Below are 23,900 nucleotides of genomic sequence, written 5' to 3' on the forward strand. Positions count from 1 at the left end.
ATACCACCTCACTCCTGCAAGAATAGCCACAGTTAAAATATCAAAAAATAATAGATGAGGTCGTTGTGGTGAAAACGGAACACTTTCACACTGTTAGTGGGAATGTAACTAGTACAACCACTATGGAAAACAGTATAAAGATTCCTTAAGGAACTAAATGTAGATCTACCATTTGATCTAGCAATCCCACTACTGGGCATCTACCCAGAGGTAGAGAAGTCATTATATTAAAAAGACACTTGGACATGCATGTTTATAGCATCACAATTTGCAATTGCAAAATATATATATATATTCCATAAAATATATATATTCCATTACATATATATAAATATATATAAAATATATATTTATATACATATAAATATATATATACACATATAAATATATATATATATAAATATATATATTATATATGTAATGGAATACTACTTGGCCATAAGAAGGAATGAAATAATGGCATTTGCAGCAACCTGGATGGAGTTGGAGACCCTTATTCTAAGTAAAGTAACTCAGGAATGGTAAACCAAGCATCGTATGTTCTCACTTATAAGCGGGAGCTAAGCTATGAGGACGCAAAAGCCTAAGGATGATCCAATGAACTCTGAGGACTCTGGGGAAAGGGTGGGAGTGGGGCAAAGGATAAAAGACTACACATTAGGTACAGTGTATACTGCTCAGGTGATGGGTGCACCAAAATCTCAGAAATCACCAGTAAAGAACTTTTCCATGTAACCAAACACCACCTGTTCCCCCAAAACCTATTGAAATTAAAAAAAAAAAAACTGAAGGAAGAAGGGAGAATGGATGCAGCTAAAATTAGGGATAGAAAACTGAGAGATTTCCTAGCTCATTGATAACTATTTCCTCTGTGCTAGAAAAAACAATTGGTATTTTACCATGGGTTGCTGAACTAGAACACAGATAAATGCTGTTGTTGTTGAGAAAGTAAACACTTTGAGGCTAGACTGTCTGATGGGTAATCCACACACACAGTGAAGTAGCCAAGGATGATGGCAGGGGTTGTAGTGAAAAGTGAGACAGGTCAATGACAGCACTGAAGAGTGGTAGAGGGTGGCATCGTCAGATAACATGAGCTTGAAAAGAAGGAGGAAGAAACATCTGATCTTCAGGAATGTGCAGGTTATTGTTTGCTCCTTCCCCTGCAAAACCAGTCTTCACTCCCATCGACCCAGTCTGAGGTCCTAGAAGGCTATTGCTTAAGGCCTACGTCACGCAGCCACTCTTTCAATTTGCTTATAGGTGAATTTAGCCAAAGCGGAGTCATGAGCAGAAGATTGGAAGACAAGAGAAAAGACAGGTTGCTGTGTTTCCCTCAGGCTCGCTCCTTTATGCCAGCACCTCTTCCAGTAGCACTTGAATTCTTCCAAGACTAGAGCTCCTGGGGAGTAGCCCTTCCCCAACATCTCACACTCTCACAGGATTCTGTAAACATATTTCTTCTCCGTGCCTTTTTAGGCCTAGAGGTGGTAATGCCTCCCAATTTTTGCTAATGTCTGAATGTTTTAATATCCCTTATTTTATCCCATAACCCACCTACTTCTCTGTGAGCAGTCAGTTATTAAAAGGCTTTCATTTAGCCAATACAAGTTCTTTCTCTTGCTTGCTGTGCCCCTCAGTAATACAAGAGGCAGTAGGGAATTGTGAGAAAGTTTACATTACCTAGCAGCTACAAGTAGGTGAACTATGGGAGAACCAGCATTTTCTACTCCTGGGGTCTGCGGGGGTAGTGAAGTCAATAAACTGCTTCAGGAATAGTCAGGGGAAAATGTTGCACTAAGCTGGCCATAATTTGCCAAGGAGTAACAAGACCAAAGTTTTAGATTTGTCTCTAAATTTTGGATGAGAGAAGCAGAGATAAGTTAGAAGTAACGACTCTAAAAGTAGAAAGCCAAGGAAAAGTGAATCGTGCTGCATGGGTTAAAATTAAAACAAAGAATAATGACATAACTGAGAAACATAAAGGAACAAGGAACTATCAAATATTTGGACATAATTAACAACAGGTGGTCTTAATCTGTTATGGGGTGGGAACTGGAAATTGTCTATTTTGTTTATATAGGCAAATTATTTTGGCCAGAGACCAGAGTTAATTTTCTCCTTTTTTTGTTTGCTCAGGTTTCCCAGCCAGCCGCTTATTGTGAAAAGCTGTTCTGATGTTTGCAGCCCTCTCACACTCAAGAATGACAACAGTCAGGCTTTTGGATACTGGATGACAAGATGTAGCACAACAATGGAATGGCCTCCTTTACTGTGAAAAACTGGTGACAGATCAGTAGAAGTTAGTGAACTCAGTAGAAGTTAGGAAAACACAAGATATTTGATAGTTGCTAGCTTGTCTTTTTTTTTTTTTTTTTTAACGTTTTCTTAAGCTGCAGGCAAAGTTTTATTTTAATTTCTGGATGTTTTTTGAAAAGTTAAATATGGAAGTGCTATCAAATATCCATGTTTCCAATATCCACAATTAATTAATGTTAATATTTTGGCATCATTGCTTCAGATATACTTTATATATGAAAGAAATAAAATATTACTTAGTTGAAGTCTTTCTCATTCTTATTCCGTCTTTACTTCTCCCCAAATAAACTTTCATTAGCTTAGTTTATATCATTCCAGTTTGTGTTTTTATACTTTTACTACATACTTTAAAAACATCTAAGAAAAACATATAATGTTATATCGTGTTTTTCAATTTTATATGAATGCTTTCATATTTTATGTGTGTTATTGCATCTTGGTTTTAATATTTATTCTTATTTGGGGGGATCTTTTCATATTGATACATGCTATTCAAGATCATTTAATTTAATTGCTATATGGCAGCCTGTCTCACGCAGAGTTCTTTAGCTTAACCACTGAACCTAAGACAATGATTTGAATGACTCCTTTCTTAATTCTTCCAACGATGATACATAACTAGGGCCATTCTAGATATGTTGCAATTAGTTGATTCATTACATCTAATGGATGCCTTAGGCCACTGAAATTTCCTCCCTAAACTGCACTTGAGAAAGTCGGCTCTGTTGTATCACTACACTACATTTTATTTCTTTATTTCCCATGCTGACAACATTTAAATGCTTCCAAAATATTACTTGAACAAATTCATTTCCCTCTAAAGATATTCTGCTTTACAAGTACAAGAGTTTTTCTAGGCCATGAATCTAGACACTAAATTTCTGAATTGTAGTATGGGAACATTTTAAATTTTACTAGAGACTGCAAAATTATTCTCCAAAGTAGTTGTACTCCTTTAACAGTGTGGAGAACTCACCCCGCACATTCCTATCAACATTTGATATGGTCAGACTTCAATTTTTGCCAATTTGGTGTGAGTAAAATAGCATGTTATATTAGTTTTCTTTGATTATGCATAAATATATGCATTTTGTATGTTTGTTAACTATCCAGGTTTCATCTTCTATGAATTTTCTGCTCAAATCCTTTGCCCTTTTTCCCATTTGGTTTTTATCTTTTAGTTTTTCTTTTGGCTGGGGTGGGGTTTGGTAGAACTTTCATAAACACATTTTAAAATTAATACCAATTCATTATACAAGTTTCAAATATCTTCTCTCAGTTTGTGTCTCATGTTTTCTCCATGTTTATGATATTCTTTTATATAACAGAAGGTTTACATATTTATATTAACAAACTTATTAATCTTTATAAGATGAGCCTTTTGTGTTATGTCTAAAAAGTAGGGTCATAAACATATTCTCATATAATTGTTGCTAAAAGCTTTTCTTAGGCTACTTAGATCAGTAAACCACATAGAATTTATTGTGTACATGTTTTTCCTAAAAGGAAGGCAATTGTCTGAGCAGTATTTGTTAACTAATTCCATCCTTTTATAACCGATTTGTAATGGTATTTCTATAAGATGTTAACCAAATTTTGTATACATAAGAGCTACTTCTGGCTTCCCTGTTTTGTTCCACTGATCTTTTTGTGTATCCATGCAATAATATGTAAATGGTCTTAATTGCTATTGCCTTCTACCATCTTGATATATGCTAAGCCAAATTCCCAATCTTCTTTTTCAGAATTGTCTTTGGCATGCAGTTTTTGTTCAATTAATAATTATTACTTTTTTTTTTTTTCTTTTATTATTATTATTATTATACTTTAGGTTTTATGGTACATGTGCGCAATGTGCAGGTAAGTTACATATGTATACATGTGCCATGCTGGTGCGCTGCACCCACCAACTCGTCATCAAGCATTAGGTATATCTCCCAATGCTATCGCTCCCCCCTGCCCCCACCCCACAACAGTCCCCGAAGTGTGATGTTCCCCTTCCTGTGTCCATGTGTTCTCATTGTTCAATTCCCACCTATGAGTGAGAATATGCGGTGTTTGGTTTTTTGTTCTTGCGATAGTTTACTGAGAATGATGATTTCCAATTTCATCCATGTCCCTACAAAGGACATGAACTCATCATTTTTTATGGCTGCATAGTATTCCATGGTGTATATGTGCCACATTTTCTTAATCCAGTCTATCATTGTTGGACATTTGGGTTGGTTCCAAGTCTTTGCTATTGTGAATAATGCGGCAATAAACATACGTGTGCATGTGTCTTTATAGCAGCATGATTTATAGTCCTTTGGGTATATACCCAGTAATGGGATGGCTGGGTCGAATGGAATTTCTATTTCTAGATCCCTGAGGAATCGCCACACTGACTTCCACAATGGTTGAACTAGTTTACAGTCCCACCAACAGTGTAAAAGTGTTCCTATTTCTCCACATCCTCTCCAGCACCTGTTGTTTCCTGACTTTTTAATGATTGCCATTCTAACTGGTGTGAGATGGTATCTCATTGTGGTTTTGATTTGCATTTCTCTGATGGCCAGTTATGGTGAGCATTTTTTCATGTGTTTTTTGGCTGCATAAATGTCTTCTTTTGAGAAGTGTCTGTTCATGTCCTTCACCCGCTTTTTGATGGGGTTGTTTGTTTTTTTCTTGTAAATTTGTTTGAGTTCATTGTAGATTCTGGATATTAGCCCTTTGTCAGATGAGTAGGTTGCGAAAATTTTCTCCCATTTTGTAGGTTTCCTGTTGACTCTGATGGTAGTTTCTTTTGCTGTGCAGAAGCTCTTGAGTTTAATTAGATCCCATTTGTCAATTTTGGCTTTTGTTGCCATTGCTTTTGGTGTTTTAGACATGAAGTCCTTGCCCATGCCTATGTTATTTAGTGTATATGTGTTAGACAGTAGGGATATAACAGTGAACAAAATGAAATTCCTGCTCTTATGTATCTTACATTCTAGTTGGGGTTAAAGACAGAAAAAAAATGGTTAAAGACAATATGTCAAGGGGTATTAATAACTATGAATGAGAGTAAGCAGTGTAAGATGATAAAGCCTGACAGGGTAATGGGAATTCTGTTCTAGTCTTAGACACTTAGTCTTACATATAGATTTAAGAATCAGAGTTTCTACTTTCATAAAAAATTTTTAAATTTCATTGAAATTTCATTAACTTATAGATTGATTTGGGGAGACTTGATATCTTGACACTGTTAAATCTTACAATTAATAAAGAGTGTATGATCAATATTACTATTGGAAAAGACAAAGCAATAGTAACTATATTTGTCTTTCTACCTAAAACAATTTTTAAATTGAAAATGTATGAAAGAATTAAAGACAGTAGACATCAGATAATGAAGTAAATGGTCCTTAAGAGACAGGAAATAAGTGAAGTAGCTTATATGGGGGGCAATAAGCCCAAGCTTATTGCCTTGAAACAATTTCTGGGCCACAATGCAGAAAGGGCAAGCCTGATGGACTGTTATGTTGCAATGACAGAGTTAAGCCAATGTGCCAGAGCTAAGTGTTCTGGGAGACAAAGGCAGCTCAAGTTTGCAGGGAAGAGGACTAGAGAGTAGAGAGCTACACAGAAAAAGAACTCCAGAGACATGCAGAGGGTTCCACTTGGGTATTTGGCACAATACTGATCAATGGATGTGTGAGGTAACTACCTAAAGCTGGAGAAAGAACCACTTAACAACAGCATCAGAGAGATAGTACCAACATTTACAAAGGACCAAGAATAGTGTCTGCTTCAACCAGCAAAAATGGAAGATTTCTTCATTCACAGAACACTGGGAAGAGTACCCAGAAAGATCTTGTTTCAGTAATGAGGCACTACTGGCCTCAGGCAAAAATTCTATTCTTTTCTTACCTAAAAGATCTTTAACACAAGATCTGAAAGTATCAAAATTTTCCCAAGTAACCACACTGTGCCCTCCATAAAAAGCTCCTCTTTTATATCTTATGGGAATACAAACATATTGAGCACCCAACAAGGTAAAACTCACTGAATCTACATTCAGTAAGAAAATTACTCATCATGCAAAGAAGCAGAAAAATATGAGAGGTAATGAGGAGAAAATTAAGTAATAAAAATTGACATAAATGTTAGAATTAGCAAAGAAGGATATTAAAATAGTTCTTATAATTGTACTCCATAAGTTCTATACCTAGAGGAAAGATTGAGTATGTTAAATAGAGACATGGAAAGTATCAAAAGAGAATATGTCTACATCTTCCAATTTAAACTTATAATAAAGATGAAACTTCATTGCCTATAATGAAAATATACTAGATTGAGAGGGGAGCCAAGATGGCCGAATAGGAACAGCTCCGTTCTATGGCTCCCAGCATTAGCGACACAGAAGACGGGTGATTTCTGCATTTCCATCTGAGGTACGGGGTTCATCTCACTAGGGAGTGCCAGACAGTGGGCGCAGTCAGTGGGTGCATGCACAGTGCACAAGCGGAAGAAGGGTGAGTCATTCCCTCCCTCAGGAAGCGCAAGGGGTCAGAGAGTTCCCTTTCCTAGTCAAAGAAAGTGGTGACAGATGGCACCTGGAAAATCAGGTCACTCCCACCCGAATACTGCGCTTTTCTGAAGGGCTTAAAAAACGGCACACCAGGAGATTATATCCTGCACCTGGCTCAGAAGGTCCTATGCCCATGGAGTCTCGCTGATTGCTAGCACAGCAGCCTGAGATCAAACTGCAAGGCGGCAGCGAGGCTGGCGGAGGGCGCCCCCCATAGCCCAGGTTTGCTTAGGTAAACAAAGCAGCCTCAAACTGGGTGGAGCCCACCACAGCTCAAGGAGGCCTGCCTGCCTCTGTAGGCACCACCTCTGGGTGCAGGGCACAGACAAACAAAAAGACAGGAGGAACCTCTGCAGACTTAAATGTCCCTGTCTAACAGCTTTGAAGAGAGCAGTGGTTCTCCCAGCATGCAGCTGGAGATCTGAGAAAGGGCAGACTGCCTCCTCAAGTGGGTCCCTGACCCCGATGCCCGAGCAGCCTAACTGGGAGGCAATCCCTAGCAGGGGCAGACTGACACCTCACATGGCGAGGTACTCCAACAGACCTGCAGCTGAGGGTCCTGTCTGTTAGAAGGAAAACTAACAAACAGAAAGGACATCCACACCAAAAACCCATCTGTACATCACCATCATCAAAGACCAAAAGTAGATAAAACCACAAAGATGGGGAAAAAACAGAGTAGTAAAACTGGAAACTCTAAAAAGCAGAGTGCCTCTCCTCCTCCAAAGGAACACAGTTCCTCACCAGCAATGGAACAAAGCTGGACAGAGAATGACTTTGACGAGCTGAGAGAAGAAGGCTTCAGACAATCAAATTACTCAGAGCTACGGGAGGATATACAAACCAAAGGCAAAGAAGTTGAAAACTTTGAAAAAAGTTTAGAAGGATCTATAATTAGAATAACCAATACAGAGAAGTGCTTAAAGGAGCTGATGTAGCTGAAAACCAAGGCTCGAGAACTACGTGAAGAATGCAGAAGCCTCAGGAGCCGATGTGATCAAATGGAAGAAAGGGTATCAGCGATGGAAGATGAAATGAATGAAATGAAGTGAGAAGGGAAGTTTAGAGAAAAAAGAATAAAAAGAAATGAGCAAAACCTCCAAGAAATGTGGGACTATGTGAAAAGACCAAATCTATGTCTGATTGGTGTACCTGAAAGTGATGGGGAGAATGGAACCAAGTTGGAAAACACTCTGCAGGATATTATCCAGGAGAACTTCCCCAATCTAGCAAGGCAGGCCAACATTCAGATTCAGGAAATACAGAGAATGCCACAAAGATACTCCTCGAGAAGAGCAACTCCAAGACACATAATTGTCAGATTCACCAAAGTTGAAATGAAGGAAAAAATGTTAAGTGCAGCCAAAGAGAAAGGTCGGGTTACCCACAAAAGGAAGCCCATCAGACTAACAGCGGATCTCTCAGCAGAAACTCTACAAGCCAGAAGAGAGGGGGGCCAATATTCAACATTCTTAAAGAAAAGAAGTTTAAACCCAGAATTTCATATCCAGCCAAACTAAGCTTCACAAGTGAAGGAGAAATAAAATACTTCACAGACAAGCAAATGCTGAGAGATTTTGTCACCACCAGGCCTGCCCTAAAAGAGCTCCTGAAGGAAGTGCTAAACATGGAAAGGAACAACCAGTACCAGCCACTGCAAAATCATGCTAAAATGTAAAGACAATCAAGACTAGGAAGAGACTGCATCAAATAATGAGGAAAATAACCAGCTAACATCATAATGACAGGATCAAATTCACACATAACAATATTAACTTTAAATGTAAATGGAATAAATGCTCCAATTAAAAGACACAGACTGGCAAATTGGATAAAGAGTCAAGACCCATCAGTGTGCTGTATTCAGGAAACCCATCTCACGTGCAGAGACACACACAGGCTCAAAATAAAACTATGGAGGAAGATCTACCAAGCAAATGGAAAGCAAAAAAAGACAGGGGTTGCAATCCTAGTCTCTGATAAAACAGACTTTAAACCAACGAAGATCAAAAGAGACAAAGAAGACCATTACATAATGGTAAAGGGATCAATTCAACAAGAAGAGCTAACTATCCTAAATATATATGCACCCACTATAGGAGCACCCAGATTCATAAAGCAAGTCCTGAGTGACCTACAAAGAGACTTAGACTCCCACACATTAATAATGGGAGACTTTAACACCCGACTGTCAACATTAGACAGAACAACAAGACAGAAAGTCAACAAGGATACCCAGGAATTGAACTCAGCTCTGCACCAAGTGGACCTAATAGACATCTACAGAACTCTCCACCCCAAATCAACAGAATATACATTCTTTTCAGCACCACACCACACCTATTCCAAAATTGACCACATACTTGGAAGTAAAGCTCTCCTCAGCAAATGTAAAAGAACAGAAATTATAACAAACTATCTCTCAGATCATAGTGCAATCAAACTAGAACTCAGGATTAAGAATCTCACAAAAAACTGCTCAACTACATGGAAACTGAACAACCTGCTCCTGAATGACTACTGGGTACATAACGAAATGAAGGCAGAAATAAAGATGTTCTTTCAAACCAATGAGAACAAAGACACAACATACCAGAATCTCTGGGATGCATTCAAAGCAGTGTGTAGAGGGAAATTTATGCCCACTAAATGCCCACAAGAGAAAGTAGGAAAGATCCAAAATTGACACCCTAACATCACAATTAAAAGAACTAGAGAAGCAAGAGCAAACACATTCAAAAGCTAGCAGAAGGCAAGAAATAACTAAAATCAGAGCAGAACTGAAGGAAATAGAGACACAAAAACCCTTCAAAAAATTAATGAATCCAGGAGCTGTTTTTTTGAAAGGATCAACAAAATTGATAGACTGCTAGCAAGACTAATAAAGAAAAAAAGAGAGAAGAATCAAATAGATGCAATAAAAAATGATAAAGGGGATATCACCACTGATCCCACAGAAATACAAACTACCATCAGAGAATACTACTAGAAGAAATGGATAAATTCCTAGACACATACACGCTCCCAAAACTAAACCAGGAAGAAGTTGAAATAATGAATAGCTTACCAACCAAAAAGAGTCCAGGACCAGTTGGATTCACAGCTGAATTCTACCAGAGGTACAAGGAGGAACTGGTACCATTCCTTCTGAAACTGCTCCAATCAATAGAAAAAGAGGGAATCCTCCCTACCTCATTTTATGAGGCCAGAATCATCCTGATACCAAAGCTGGGCAGAGACACAACCAAAAAAGAGAATTTTAGACCAATATCCCTGATGAACATTGATGCAAAAATCCTCAATAAAATATTGGCAAACCGAATCCAGCAGCACATCAAAAAGCTTATCCACCATGATCAAGTGGGCTTCATCCCTGGGATGCAAGGCTGGTTCAATATACGCAAATCAATCAATGTGATCCAGCATATAAACAGAACCAAAGACAAAAACCACATGATTATCTCAATAGATGCAGAAAAGGCCTTTGACACAATTCAACAACTCTTCATGCTAAAAACTCTCAATAAATTAGGTACTGATGGGATGTATCTCAAAACAGTAAGAGCTATCTATGACAAACCCACAGCCAATATCATACTGAATGGATAAAATCTGGAAGCATTCCCTTTGAAAACTGGCACAAGAAAGTAATGCCCTCTCTCACCACTCCTATTCAACTTAGTGTTGGAAGTTCTGGCCAGGGCAATTAGGCAGGAGAAGGAAATAATGGATATTCAATTAGGAAAAGAGGAAGTCAAATTGTCCCTGTTTGCAGATGATATGATTGTATATCTAGAAAACCCCATTGTCTCAGCCCAAAATCTCCTTAAGCTGATAAGCAACTTCAGCAAAGTCTCAGGATACAAAATCAATGTACAAAAATCACAAGCATTCTTATACACCAACAACAGACAAACAGAGAGCCAAATCATGAGTGAACTCCCATTCACAATTGCTTCAAAGAGAATAAAATACCTAGGAATCCAACTTACAAGGGACATGAAGGACCTCTTCCAGGAGAAGTACAAACCACTGCTCAAGGAAATAAAAGAGGATACAAACAAATGGAAGAACATTCCATGCTCATGGGTAGGAAGAATCAATATCGTGAAAATGGCCATGCTGCCCAAGGTAATTTACAGATTCAATGCCATCCCCATCAAGCTGCCAATGACTTTCTTCACAGAATTGGAAACAACTACTTTAAAGTTCATATGGAACCAATAAAGAGCCTGCATCACCAAGTCAATCCTAAGCCAAAAGAACAAAGCTGGAGGCATCACACTACCTGACTTCAAACTATACTACAAGGCTACAATAACCAAAACAGCATGGTGCTGGTACCAAAACAGAGATATAGATCAATGGAACAGAACAGAGCCCTCAAAAATAATGCCACATATCTACAACTATCTGATCTTTGACAAACCTGAGAAAAACAAGCAATGGGGAAAGGATTCCGTATTTAATAAACGGTGCTGGGAAAACTGGCTAGCCATATGTAGAAAGCTGAAACTAGATCCCTTCCTTACACCTTATACAAAAATCAATTCAAGATGGATTAAAGACTTAAACATTAGACCTAAAACCATAAAAACCCTAGAAGAAAACCTAGGCATTACCATTCAGAACATAGGCATGGGCAAGGACTTCATGTCTAAAACACCAAAAGCAATGGCAACAAAAGCCAAAATTGACAAATGGGATCTAATTAAACTAAAGAGCTTCTGCACAGCAAAAGAAACTACCATCAGAGTGAACAGGAAACCTACAAAATGGGAGAAAATTTTCACAACGTACTCATCTGACAAAGGGCTAATATCCAGAATCTACAATGAACTCAAACAAATTTACAAGAAAAAAACAAACAACCTCATCAAAAAGTGGGAGAAGGACATGAACAGACACTTCTCAAAAGAAGACATTTATGCAGCCAAAATACACATGAAAAAATTCTCACTACCACTGGCCATCAGAGAAATGCAAATCAAAACCACAATGAGATACCATCTCACACCAGTTAGAATGGCGATCATTAAAAAGTCAGGAAGCAACAGGTGCTGGAGAGGATGTGGAGAAATAGGAACACTTTTACACTGTTGGTGGGACTGTAAACTAGTTCAACCCTTGTGGAAGTCAGTGTGGCGATTCCTCAGGGATCTAGAACTAGAAATACCATTTGACCCAGCTACCCCATTACTGGGTATATCCCCAAAGGACTGTAAATCATGCTGGTATAAAGACACATGCACACGTATGTTTATTGTGGCATTATTCACAATAGCAAAGACTTGGAACCAACCCAAATGTCCAACAATGATAGACTGGATTAACAAAATGTGGCACATATACACCATGGAATACTATGCAGCCATAAAACATGATGAATTCATGTCCTTTGTAGGGACATGGATGAAATTGGAAATCAGCATTCTTAGTAAACTATTGCAAGAATGAAAAACCAAACAGCGCATATTCTCACTCATAGGTGGGAATTGAACAATGAGAACACATGGACACAGGAAGGGGAACATCACACTCTGGGGATGGTTGTGGGGTAGGGGGAGGGGGGAGGGATAGCATTGGGAGATATACCTAATGCTAGATGACGAGTTAGTGGGTGTAGTGCACCAGCATGGCACATGTATACATATGTAACTAACCTGCACATTGTGCACATGTACCCTAAAACTTAAAGTATAATAATAATAAATTAAAAAAAGAAAATATACTAGATTGAATTAATAGCATTATATCAGAATAGACATTACAAAAGATAAGATTGGAGAATCTGAAAACTTAAAGAAATTCAAAATAAAATGGTAAGAAAAAAATAAACAGAATATCAGTGTTTCATGGGACAACTTCAAGCATTTAAATATATGTGTAATTGGAGTCTCCAAAGGAAAATTGGGAGTAGAAAAGTATTTGAATAAATAGTCTTTTTTTTTTCAAATTTGATGAAAACTATAAACACAGATCCAATAACCAAGGCACCCCAAGAATTAAAAAATGATGAAAACTGCAATAGTCACATCAAAATCAAAATATTCAACATTAACAATAAAGAGAAAATTTTAAAAGTAACCAGACATGTTATCTACAGAGAAAAAAAAAAAGGATGGCAGCAGAAAGATGAGGATATAAATTGTCAACTATGTTTTCTGGCCACTATAAAATTAAACTAGAAATTAATAACAGAAAGAACTACAAAAAATCCCTATATTTAAAAACCAAATTTATTTTAGGATAATCTATTGGATAAAGAAGAAATCTAAAGGAAAATTAAAATATTTTGTACTGAATGAAAATGAGAACAAAAAATACAGATACTTGTAGGTCATTGTTAAAGTAGCAATTAAAGGAAAATTCATAGAAATAATGCTTGTATTAAGAAATGTGGGAAATCCCAAATCAAAGACTTTATCTTCCATCATAAGAAACTAGAAAAAGTAAGGCAAATATAACACAAAAGAAGCAGAAGAAAGAAAACAATAAAGATGAGAGTGGAAATTTATAAAATGAGAACAAAAGCAATTTCATTGAGAAAAACAAAAACATTGATAAATATGTAGCCAGGCTAATTAGAAAAAAAATGGAAAAAAATATTATGTTACCAATATGGTGATGTGACTATATGTTCTATAGTTATTGCAAAGATAATAAAGATAATAATACTAAAAATGTTTTGCCAATAAATCCAACAATTTAGAGGAAATGGATTAATTTATTGAAAGACAGAAACTATAAAAGCTCACTCAAGGAGAAATAGATAACTTGAATAACTCTATAACTACTAAAGATATTGAATTTGTAGTTAAAACTTTTCCACAAAGAAAACTATAGGCTTGGATGGCATCACTGAGCAATTTCATGAACATTAAAAAAAAAATACCAATACTACACAAATTCCTCCAAAATATTGAAGCAGAGAAAATCCTTCCCAGTCATTATGTTAGGCCAGCATTACTCTGATTCTAAAATAAGACAATGAGATCACAAGAAAAGAAAGCTACTTTTCAATATTCCACATGGATACAGAGGTAAAAATTCTTAACACAATTTTAACAATTTGAATCTAATAATATATAAACAGAAATAATATATTATCACCAAGTGTAGTTTTCCTAGGAATGCAAGGTTGTTTTAACCTTAAAGAAATCAATAAACATAATTCATGATATTAACAAACTGAAGAAGAAAAAGCCTATGATGCTGTTAATAGATGCAGGAAAAACATTTGGTAAAAATCTAACATATTTTCCTGATAAAAACTCTCACCAACCTAGGGATAAAAGGAAGCTTTTAGAACTTTATTTACAGTTAATTTCATCCTTAATGATGCAAAGATTTAATATATTTCCCCTAAGATAAGAAACAAGGCAATAACATTTGCTCACAATATTTATTTTTAACATTGTAATAGAGGTTCTATCCAGTATAATTGGGAAAAGAAAAAGCTGTACAGATTAGAAATGAATAAGTAAAAATTGTCTTTATTAGCAGCCTGTATGATTGTTTATGAGAAAATCTGATAGAGTCCATAAAAAAGCTACTAGAATTAATAAGCAAATTTAGCAATGTTATAGGACACAAGATCACTATACAAAAATAAGTTTCATTTCTCTACACTAATAATAAACAGATATTGAAGATAAAAAACACGACTATTAATATTTATAATAGCATCAGAAATAATAAGTACTTAAGTATAAATCTTACTAAAGATATACAGGAACTGTACACTGAAAAGTACAAAATATTTCTAGGAAATTAATGAAAACTTAAGTCAATGAAGAGATATACCACGTTAATAGATGGCAAGTCTCAATATTGTTAAGATGTCAGTTCTCTCCAAATTGATCTACATATTTAAAGCATTCCTAATCAAATTCCATTAAGCTTTTTAAAAGTGAAAATTGGCAAGCAGATTCTAAGTCATATGGAAATGTGAAGGACCTAGAATAGCCAAAATGACTTCAAACAAAGAACAAAATCAAAGCATTAACAGTACCTGATCTCAAGAAATGCTATAAAACTACAATAATCAAGATAGTGTGGCAGTGGCAAAAAGATATACAACTAGATCAATAAAACAGAATAGACAATCCAGAAAGAGACCTCACCTATAGCAGCAAATGATTTTCAACAAAGATGCAAAGAAAATTCAACAGAGATGTGCTGGTGCTGAAACACTTGAATAGCAATAAGCAACAAATATAAATTTTGATCTATACCTCATGCCATATAAGAAATTAATCCAAAATATATTATAAACCTAAATATAAAACCTAAAACTATAAGATTTTAGCAGAAATATGGAAAAATATATTAGTGACACAGAGTTTGATAAAGATTTCTTAGATACATTACCAAAAGCATGATCTTTAAAAAACTGATAAATTGAATTTTATTAAAATTAAAATAAGTATTTTTTGAAAGATACTTTAAAATTAAAAAACAAGTCATAGAGCAAAAAAATTTTGAAAAGCGTATATCTAATGAAGGACTTATACAAAATACAAAAAGAATTCTCAAAACTCAAGAATTTCCCAATAATCCCATGACTGGGTATAGGTCCAAATAAAAAAAGGAAGTAAATCAATATATCAAAGAGACATCTGCACTGCTATGTTAATTGCGGCACTATTCACAATGGCCAAGATACACAATCAGCCTACATGTCCATTAACATGAGTGGATAAAGAAAAGGTGGTATGTATATATAATACAATGTTATTCAGTCATAAAAAATAATAATATCTTGTCATTTGCAACAACATGGAAATAACTGGAGGACATTATGTTAAATGATGTCCTCATTCATATACAGAGTTAAAAAAAATGATCTCATGGAGATAGAGATTAGAATAATGGTTGCCAGAGGCTAGGAAGGGTAGTGGGAATGAGGGATAAAGAACAGTAGGTAAATGTGTACAACTACACAGTTAATAGAAGGAATAAAATCTAGTGTTTGGCAGCACAATAGGGTGACTATAGTTAACAGTAATTTGTTGTATATCTCAAAACAACTAGAAGAATAGAATTGAAATATTCCTAACACATAAAAATCATAAATGTTTAAGGTGATAGAGACCCAATCACTCTGATGTAATAATTACACATTATATGCTTGTATCAAAATATCACATGTACCCCATAAATATATACAACTATTACACATCCATCAAAATTAAAAATACTACAACTGTTTCAAAACAACTCAATAAAAAGAAAACAAACAACTCAATTAAAAATAGGCAAAATATGGCCGGGCACGGTGGCTCAAGCCTGTAATCCCAGCACTTTGGGAGACCGAGGTGGGTGGATCATGAGGTCCGGAGTTCGAGACCAGCCTGACCAACATGGTGAAACCCTGTCCCTACTATAAATATACAAAAATTAACTGGGCATGGTGGCCACACCTGTAATCCCAGCTACCTAGGAAGCTAAGGCAGGAGAATCACTTTAACCTGGGAGACGGAGGTTGAAGTGAGCCAAGATTATGCCAGTGCATTCCAGCCTGGGTGACTGGAGTAAAACTCCATCTTAAAAAAAAAAAAAAAAAAAAAAAAATGCAAAATATTTGATCAGACGTTTCACCAAAGAAAAGAAAATAAACACGTGGTAAATAAGCATTTGAAAAGATGCTCAACAATATTGTTCATTAGGGAAATGCAAATTAAAACACCATAATCTACTACTGTACATCTAACACAATGGCTAGAATTAAAAGCACTGCTCATTCCAAGTATCAGTGAGAATGTAGAGCTACTCAACTAATACTCTCATACACAGCTGGTAAGAATACAAAATGTTACAACTACTATGGAAAACAATTTGACAGTTTCTTAATATTGTATCTACCATACGATCCAACCAAGATATCTTACTCAAGAGAAATGAAAACATGTCTTCACAAAAAATGTACAGAAATTTTTATACAGATATTATTTATTTATTTTTGAGATGGAGTCTCACCCTGTCACCCAGGCTGGAGTGCGATAGGTCGATCTTGGCTCACTGCAACCTCCACCTCCCAGGTTCAAGCGATTCTCCTGCCTCAGTCCTCAGAGTAGCTGGGACTACAGTCCCGCACCACCACACCTGGCCAATTTTTATATTTTTAGTAGAGACGGGGCTTTGCCATGTTGGCCAGGCTGGTCTTGAACTCCCCGAACTCAGGTGATCCTCTTGCCTTGGCCTCCCAAATTGCTGGGATTACAGGTGTAAACCACTGTGCCTGGAGGGGAGATTTATTTTTGAAAGTACATTAGGGAAAACAGCTAATGTGTGCTGGGCTTAATACCGAGATGATAGTTGATAGGTACAGCAAACCACCATGGCACACGTTTACCTACGTAACAAACCTGCACATCCTGCACATGTACTCTGAAACTTAAAAAATAAAATAAAATATTAAAAAAACAACAACAAAATATCCATTAACAGATGTAAAAATAAATTATCATATAGTCATATAATAGAATACTATTTAGCAATAAAATGGTATGACCACATTGCTAAATTTGCTTCTTAGTTCTAGTAGCTTTTAAAATAGATTCTAACAGATTTTCTCATACACCATTATGGAGACTGTGAATAAAGACCGCTTCTTCACTTCTAATCTGGATGTCTTTTATTTATTTATTTTCCTTCCTAATTAGCAAAATAATTATGCTAATGAAATAAACTAGACAAAAATGACCATATATTATGTGATTCCATTTATAAAATTTATAGAAAATTCAAATAAATCCAAAGTGAAAGAAAGTAGATCAGTGGTTGTCTGAAAAACAGGAGGTGGCAGAAGCAAAAGGAAGTGGGAAGTAGGGATTAAAAAGGAATGTGAAGGGAGGGTGTAGTATCTCACACCTGTAATCTCAGCACTTTGGGAGGCCGAAGCAGAAAAATTGCTTGAGCCCTGGAATTTGAGACCAGCCTGGGCAACATGGCAAGACCCCATCTCTACAAAAAGTACAAAAATTAGCCAGGCATGGTGGCACATGCCTGTAGTCCAAGCTACTTTGGAGGCTGAGGTGGAAAGATTGATTGAGCTTGGGAGGTTGAAGCTGCAGTGAGCCGTGATCACACCACATCACTCCAGCCTGGGTGCAGAGTAAGATCCTGTCTCAAAAAAAGACAAAAATACATAGATTAAAAGTAAGTATACACCAAAAAAATGTTCCACGCAGGCTTGGTGGGGAGCAAGAAGGTAGAATAGAAGGCTCCAACAATTATCCCCTCTGAAAGGACACCAATTTGATAACTATCTACACACACAAAAAATCTTCAGAAGAACCAAAAAATGAGGTGAGCATTCATAGTACCTGGATTTAACTTCATATCACTGGAAGAGGCACTGAGGAAGTAGGAAAAACAGTCTCGAATTATCAACACCACCCCCGCTGCCCATTCCCTGGCAGTGGCAGCATGGGGCGGAGAATGATTCCGTGTGCTGGAGAATGGGAGAGCACAACAATTGTGAGGCATTAAACTCAGTGCTGGTTTCTTATAGCAGAAAGCAAAAACAGACCAAACTCATCTGATGCCCAACCATGAAGGGAGGATTTAAACCAGCCCTAGCCAGAGGGAAATCACTGATCCCAGTGGTAGGACCTTGAGTTCCCACCAACCTCACCCCTGCAGGCAAAAGTTCTCTGAGTCTCTAAGTAAAGAAAGGCAGACTAGGTCACAAGAACTGCAACTATTGAACGAGTCCTAGTGCTGAACTGGGCCCAAAGCCAGTGGACTTGGAAGGCATGTGATCTACTGAGACACCAGATGGAGCACTGGCATTTCTCCTCCCCTAAGCCCAGGCTGCACAGCTCACAGCTCCAAAAGAGACCCTTTCCTCTCACTTGAGGAGAGGAGAGGGAAGAGTGGGAGGACTTTGTCTTGTACCTTAGATACCAGCTCAGCCACAGCAGGATCTGGCACTAGTAAGAATTGTGACACCCCCTTTTCCAGTCCCTAGCTTCTGGATGGCATTTCTAGACACAACCTGGGCCAGAAGGGAACTCATTGCTTTGACAGGAATAACCCGGTCTTGGTAGGATTCATCACCTGCTAACTGAAGAGCCCTTGGGCACTGAATAACCCACAGTGATACCCAGGTATTGTATCATGGGTCTTGGATGTGACTCTGAGACTTGCTGGCTTCAGTTGAGACTCAGTATATTCCCAGCTGTAGTGGCTACAGGGCAAGAATCCTTCTGTTTGAGTAAAGTACAGGGAAAAGTGAAGAGAACTTTGTCTTATGCCTTAGGTACCAGCTTGACCACAGGGGGATATATGATCAAAGGGGCTCATGTGGTCCCTGATTCTAGGACTTGACTCTTGAACATCATTTCTAGACCTTCCCTGGACTGGAGAGGATCCCACTGCCCTTAAGGGTAAATCCCAGGCCAGGCAGAATTCACTATAAGCTGACTAAGTAGCCCTTGGGCCTTAAGGGAACATTAGCGGTAGTCTGGCAGTACTCCCTGTGACCTGTGGTGGTGGCAGTCATGAGGTGACCTCTGCCTTGGAAAAGGGGAAGGAAGAGTGGGAAGGGCTGTATAATCTGGTTTGAGTACAGTATTTTGTACTCAGCCACAGGATAATAGAACACCAGGTAGACTTCTAAGGTTTAATTCTAGTTCCTGGCTCCTATAATGGCAACTCTGGACCCACCTGGGGCCTGGAGGAACTTACTGACTTGAAGGGAAGGACATAAGCCTAACTAATTTCATCACTTGCTGATTGTAGAGATGATTATAGAGCCCCATAGCCTTGAGCAAACATAGGCAGTAGCCAAGGAATGGTCACAGTAGGCCTTGGATGAGACCCAGTGCTGTGCTGGCTTCAGGTCTGACACAGCATAGTCCTAGTGATGGTGGCCACAGGGGTGCTTTTGTCACTTCACATCCAGCTTCAGGTTGCTCAGAACAGAAAGAGAGACTACATTTATTTGGGAGAAAGTAAGGGAAGGTAGTAAGAGTCTCTGCCTCATAATCTGGAGAATTCTTCTAGATTTTGTTCCAGACAATCAAGGTGGTACCTCTACAAGTCTGAAAGAACCACAGCACTACTGAGCTTGGGGTGCTCCCTAAAGCAGAAACTTAGATCACAACACCCAAGTCCTTTATAACATCTCGAAAGCCTTCCAAAGAAGAATGGGTACAAATAAGCTCAGACTACAAAGACTGCAGTAAATACCTAACTCTTTAATGCCCAAACACAGATGAACACCTACAAATATCAATACCATGCAGGAAAACATGACCTCACCAAATGAACTAAATAAAGCACCAAGGACCAATCCTGGAGAAACAGAGATATGTGACCTTTGAGAGAATTCAGAATAGCCGTGTTGAGGAAACTCAAAGAGATTCAAGATAACACAGAGAAGGAATTCAGAATTCTATCAGATGTAACAAAGACGTTAAAATAATTAAAAAGAATCAAGCAGAAATTCTGGAGTGAAAAGTAAAATTGATGTACTGAAGAGTGCATCAGAGTCTCTTAATAGCAGAATTGGTCAAGCAGAAGGAAGAATTAGTGAGCTTGAAGACAGGCTATCTGAAAATACACAGTCAGAGGAGACTAAAGAAAAAAGAATATAAAAAACAATGAAGCATGCCTACAGGCTCTAGAAAATAGCCTCATAAGGAGAAATCTGAGTTATTGGCCTTAAGGAAGAGGTAGAGAAAGAGATAGGGGTATAAAGCTTATTCAAAAGGATTATAAAAAAGGACTTCCCAAATGTAGAGAAAGATATCAATATCCAAGTACCAGAAGGTTATAAAATACCCAGCAGATTTAACCCAAAGAAGACTACCTCAAGGCATTTAATAATCAAACTCCCAAAGGTCAAGGATAAAGAAAGAATCCAAAAAAAAAGAAACAACTAACATACAATGAAGCTCCAATATGTCTTGCAGCAGGCATTTTAGTGGAAACCTTACAGGCCAGGAGAGACTGGCATGACATATTTAAAGTGCTGAAGGATAAAAACACTTTTACCTTAGAATAATATGCCTGGTAAAAAATGTCCTTAAAACATGAAGAAGAAAGAAAGACTTTCCCAGACAAACAAAAGCTGAGGGATTTCAACACCAGATCTGCTCTACATGAAATGCTAAAGAGAATACTTTAATCAGAAAGAAAAGAACCATTAATGAGCCATAAGAAATCATCTGAGGGTAACAAAACTCACCGGTAATAGCACACAGAAAAGCACAGAATATTATAACACCTAACTGTGCTGTGTAAGCTACTCTTAAGTAGAAAGAATAAATGATGAACAAATCAAAAATAATAACTATAACTGTTTAAAACATAGACAGTACAATAAGATATATATAGAAACAACAAAAAGTTTAAAAGTTGGGGGATGAAGTTGAGGTGTAGAGTTTTTATTAGTTTTCTTTTTGCTTATTTCTTTGTTTATGCAAACAGTGTTATCAGCTTAAAATACTAGGTTATAAGATAGTATTTGCAAGCCTTGTGGTAACCTCAGAAAAGAAAACAAATAACAACTACACAAAAAATAAAAAGCAAGAAACTAAATCATATCACCAGAGAAAATCACCTTTGCTAAAAGAAAAATGGAGAGGAGAGGAGAGGAGGAAAAAGAAAAGAAGACCACAAAACAACCAGTAAACAAATAATACAATGGTAGGAGTTAGTTCTTACTTATCAATAATAATATTGAAGGTAAATAAACCAAACTCTTTAATCAAAAGAAACAGAGTGGCTGAATGGATGAAGAAACAAGACCAAATAATCTGTTGCCTACAAGAAACACACTTCATCTATAAAGACACACATAGACTGAAAACAAAGGCATGAAAAAAGATATTCCATGACAATGGAAATTAAAAAAAGCAGGAGTACCTATACTTATATCAGAAAAAATAGATTTCAACACAAATACTCTAAGAAGAGACGAAGAAGTTCATTATATAATGATAAAGGGATCAAATCAATGAGAAGATTTAACTATTTTAAATATATATATATATGTATGTGTGTGTGTGTGTATATATATATATATACACACACATTTGCTTTATATATTTGGGTGCGCCAATGTTGGATGAACTCATCCTATGAGGCCAGTATTACCTTGATACCAAAACCAAAGAAATATTAAAAAAATAAAACTACAGGTCAATATCTCTGATGATTATTGATGAAAAAATCCTCAGCTCAAGTGGCCAAGGTGAGATGGGTCAAAGTCAGAGTGTGGTCATGTTCCTGGAGGTGGCAAGAAAGATGACAAGGACAAGAAAAAGAAATATGAACCTCCTGTACCAAATAGAGTGGGTGAAAAGAAGAAGAAAACAAAGGAACCAGATGCTGCCAGCAAATTGCTACTGTTGACACCTAACACTCAGTGCCCATTAAAATTACTGAAGTTAAAGAGAATGAAAGACTATCTTCTCATGGAGGGATAATTAATTAGAAATCAGAAACTAATGAAACCATTAGAAGAAAAGCAAGAGGAGGAAAGATCAAAAGTGTATGATCTGAGGGGAACCCCAATGTCAGTAGGAACTTTGGAAGAAATCATCAATGACCACCATGTCTACATCTGTGGGCTGAGAACCCTACATCAGCATTTTTTTCATTTGTAGACAAGGTTCTGCTGAAACCTGGATGCTTGGTCCTGCTCAGCCACAAGGTGCATGCTGTGTTGGTGTGCTGATGGATGACATGGATCCCCTAGTCACAGTGATGAAGGTGGAAAAGTCCCCCCAGGAGATATGTGCCAATACTATGGTGTTGGACAACCAAATTTAGGAAATTAAGGAATCTGTGGAGCATCCTCTAACCCATCCTGAATATTATGAAGAGATGGGTATAAAGTCTCCTAAGGGAGTCATTCTCTATGGTCCACCTGGCACAGGTAAAACCTTGTAAGCCATAGCAGTAGGAAACCAAACCTTGGCCACTTTCTTGAGAGTGGTTGGCTCTGAACTTATTCAGAAGTACCTAGGTGATGGGCCCAAATTCGTATGGAAATTGTTTTGAGTTGCTGAAGAACATGCACCATCCATTGTGTTTATTGATGAAATTGATGCCATTGGAACAAAAATATATGACTCAAATTCTGGTGGTGAGAAAGAAATTCATTCAGTGAACAATGTTGAAACTGTTGAACCAGTTGGGTGAATTTGATTCTAGGAGAGATGTGAAAGTTATCATGGCCACAAACTGAATAGAAACTTTGGATCTAGCACTTATCAGACCAGGCCACATTGACAGAAAGATCGAGTTCCCCCTGCCTGATGAAAAGACTAAGAAGCACATCTTTCAGATTCACACAAGCAGGATGACGCTGGCTGTTGATGTAACCCTGGACGATTTGATTATGGCTAAAGATGACCTCTCTGGTGCTGACATCAAGGCAACATGTAGAGAAGCTGGTCTGCAGCCTTAAGAGAATGTAGAATGAAAGTAACAAATGAAGACTTCAAAAAAATCTAAAGAAAATAGTCTTTATAAGAAACAGGAAGGCTCTCCCGTGGGGCTCTATCTCTAGTGAACCACAGCTGCCATTAGGAAAGTGGTTGGGAGATATCCTGACTCCTGAAAGGGATGAGGTTGGGGGAGTTGACCAGAGGAATCTGTGTTCCTGTTGATTATTATTAGCAAAAAATCCTAGGTGTCTTTTGGAGTATGATGTGTAAGTGCCCTTTGGGCAGCCATCATCTGTTGGTCACTGTGCAGCACTCTGCTTCCCAATAAAGTGTGCTCTTTCACAAACAAAAAAAAAAAAAGAAAAGAAAAAGAAAAAAGAAAAATTCCTCAACAAAATACCAGCAAACCAAACTCAACAATATATTAAAAAAATTATTCATCATACCAAGTGGGATTTCTTCCTGGGATGCAAGGTTGGTTCAACATACACATCAATTATGATTATACATCATATCAACAGAATGAAGGACAAAAAAAATGATCATTTCTATTGATGCTGAGAAAAGATTTGATAATATTCAACATCCCTTCATGATAACAACCCTTTAAAAACTGGGTA

The 23,900-nt window shown here is 37.2% G+C and overlaps 1 pseudogene; it reads left to right on the plus strand.

Annotated features, from left to right (window-relative positions):
* The first annotated feature begins 22,269 nt into the window (after positions 1-22,269).
* On the plus strand, positions 22,270-23,402 carry LOC100434896 (26S proteasome regulatory subunit 4-like; annotated as a pseudogene).
* Positions 23,403-23,900: the final 498 nt, after the last annotated feature.

The sequence above is a fragment of the Pongo abelii genome, chromosome 1 (assembly GCF_028885655.2).
Source record: "Pongo abelii isolate AG06213 chromosome 1, NHGRI_mPonAbe1-v2.0_pri, whole genome shotgun sequence".
Classification (NCBI taxonomy): domain Eukaryota; kingdom Metazoa; phylum Chordata; class Mammalia; order Primates; family Hominidae; genus Pongo; species Pongo abelii.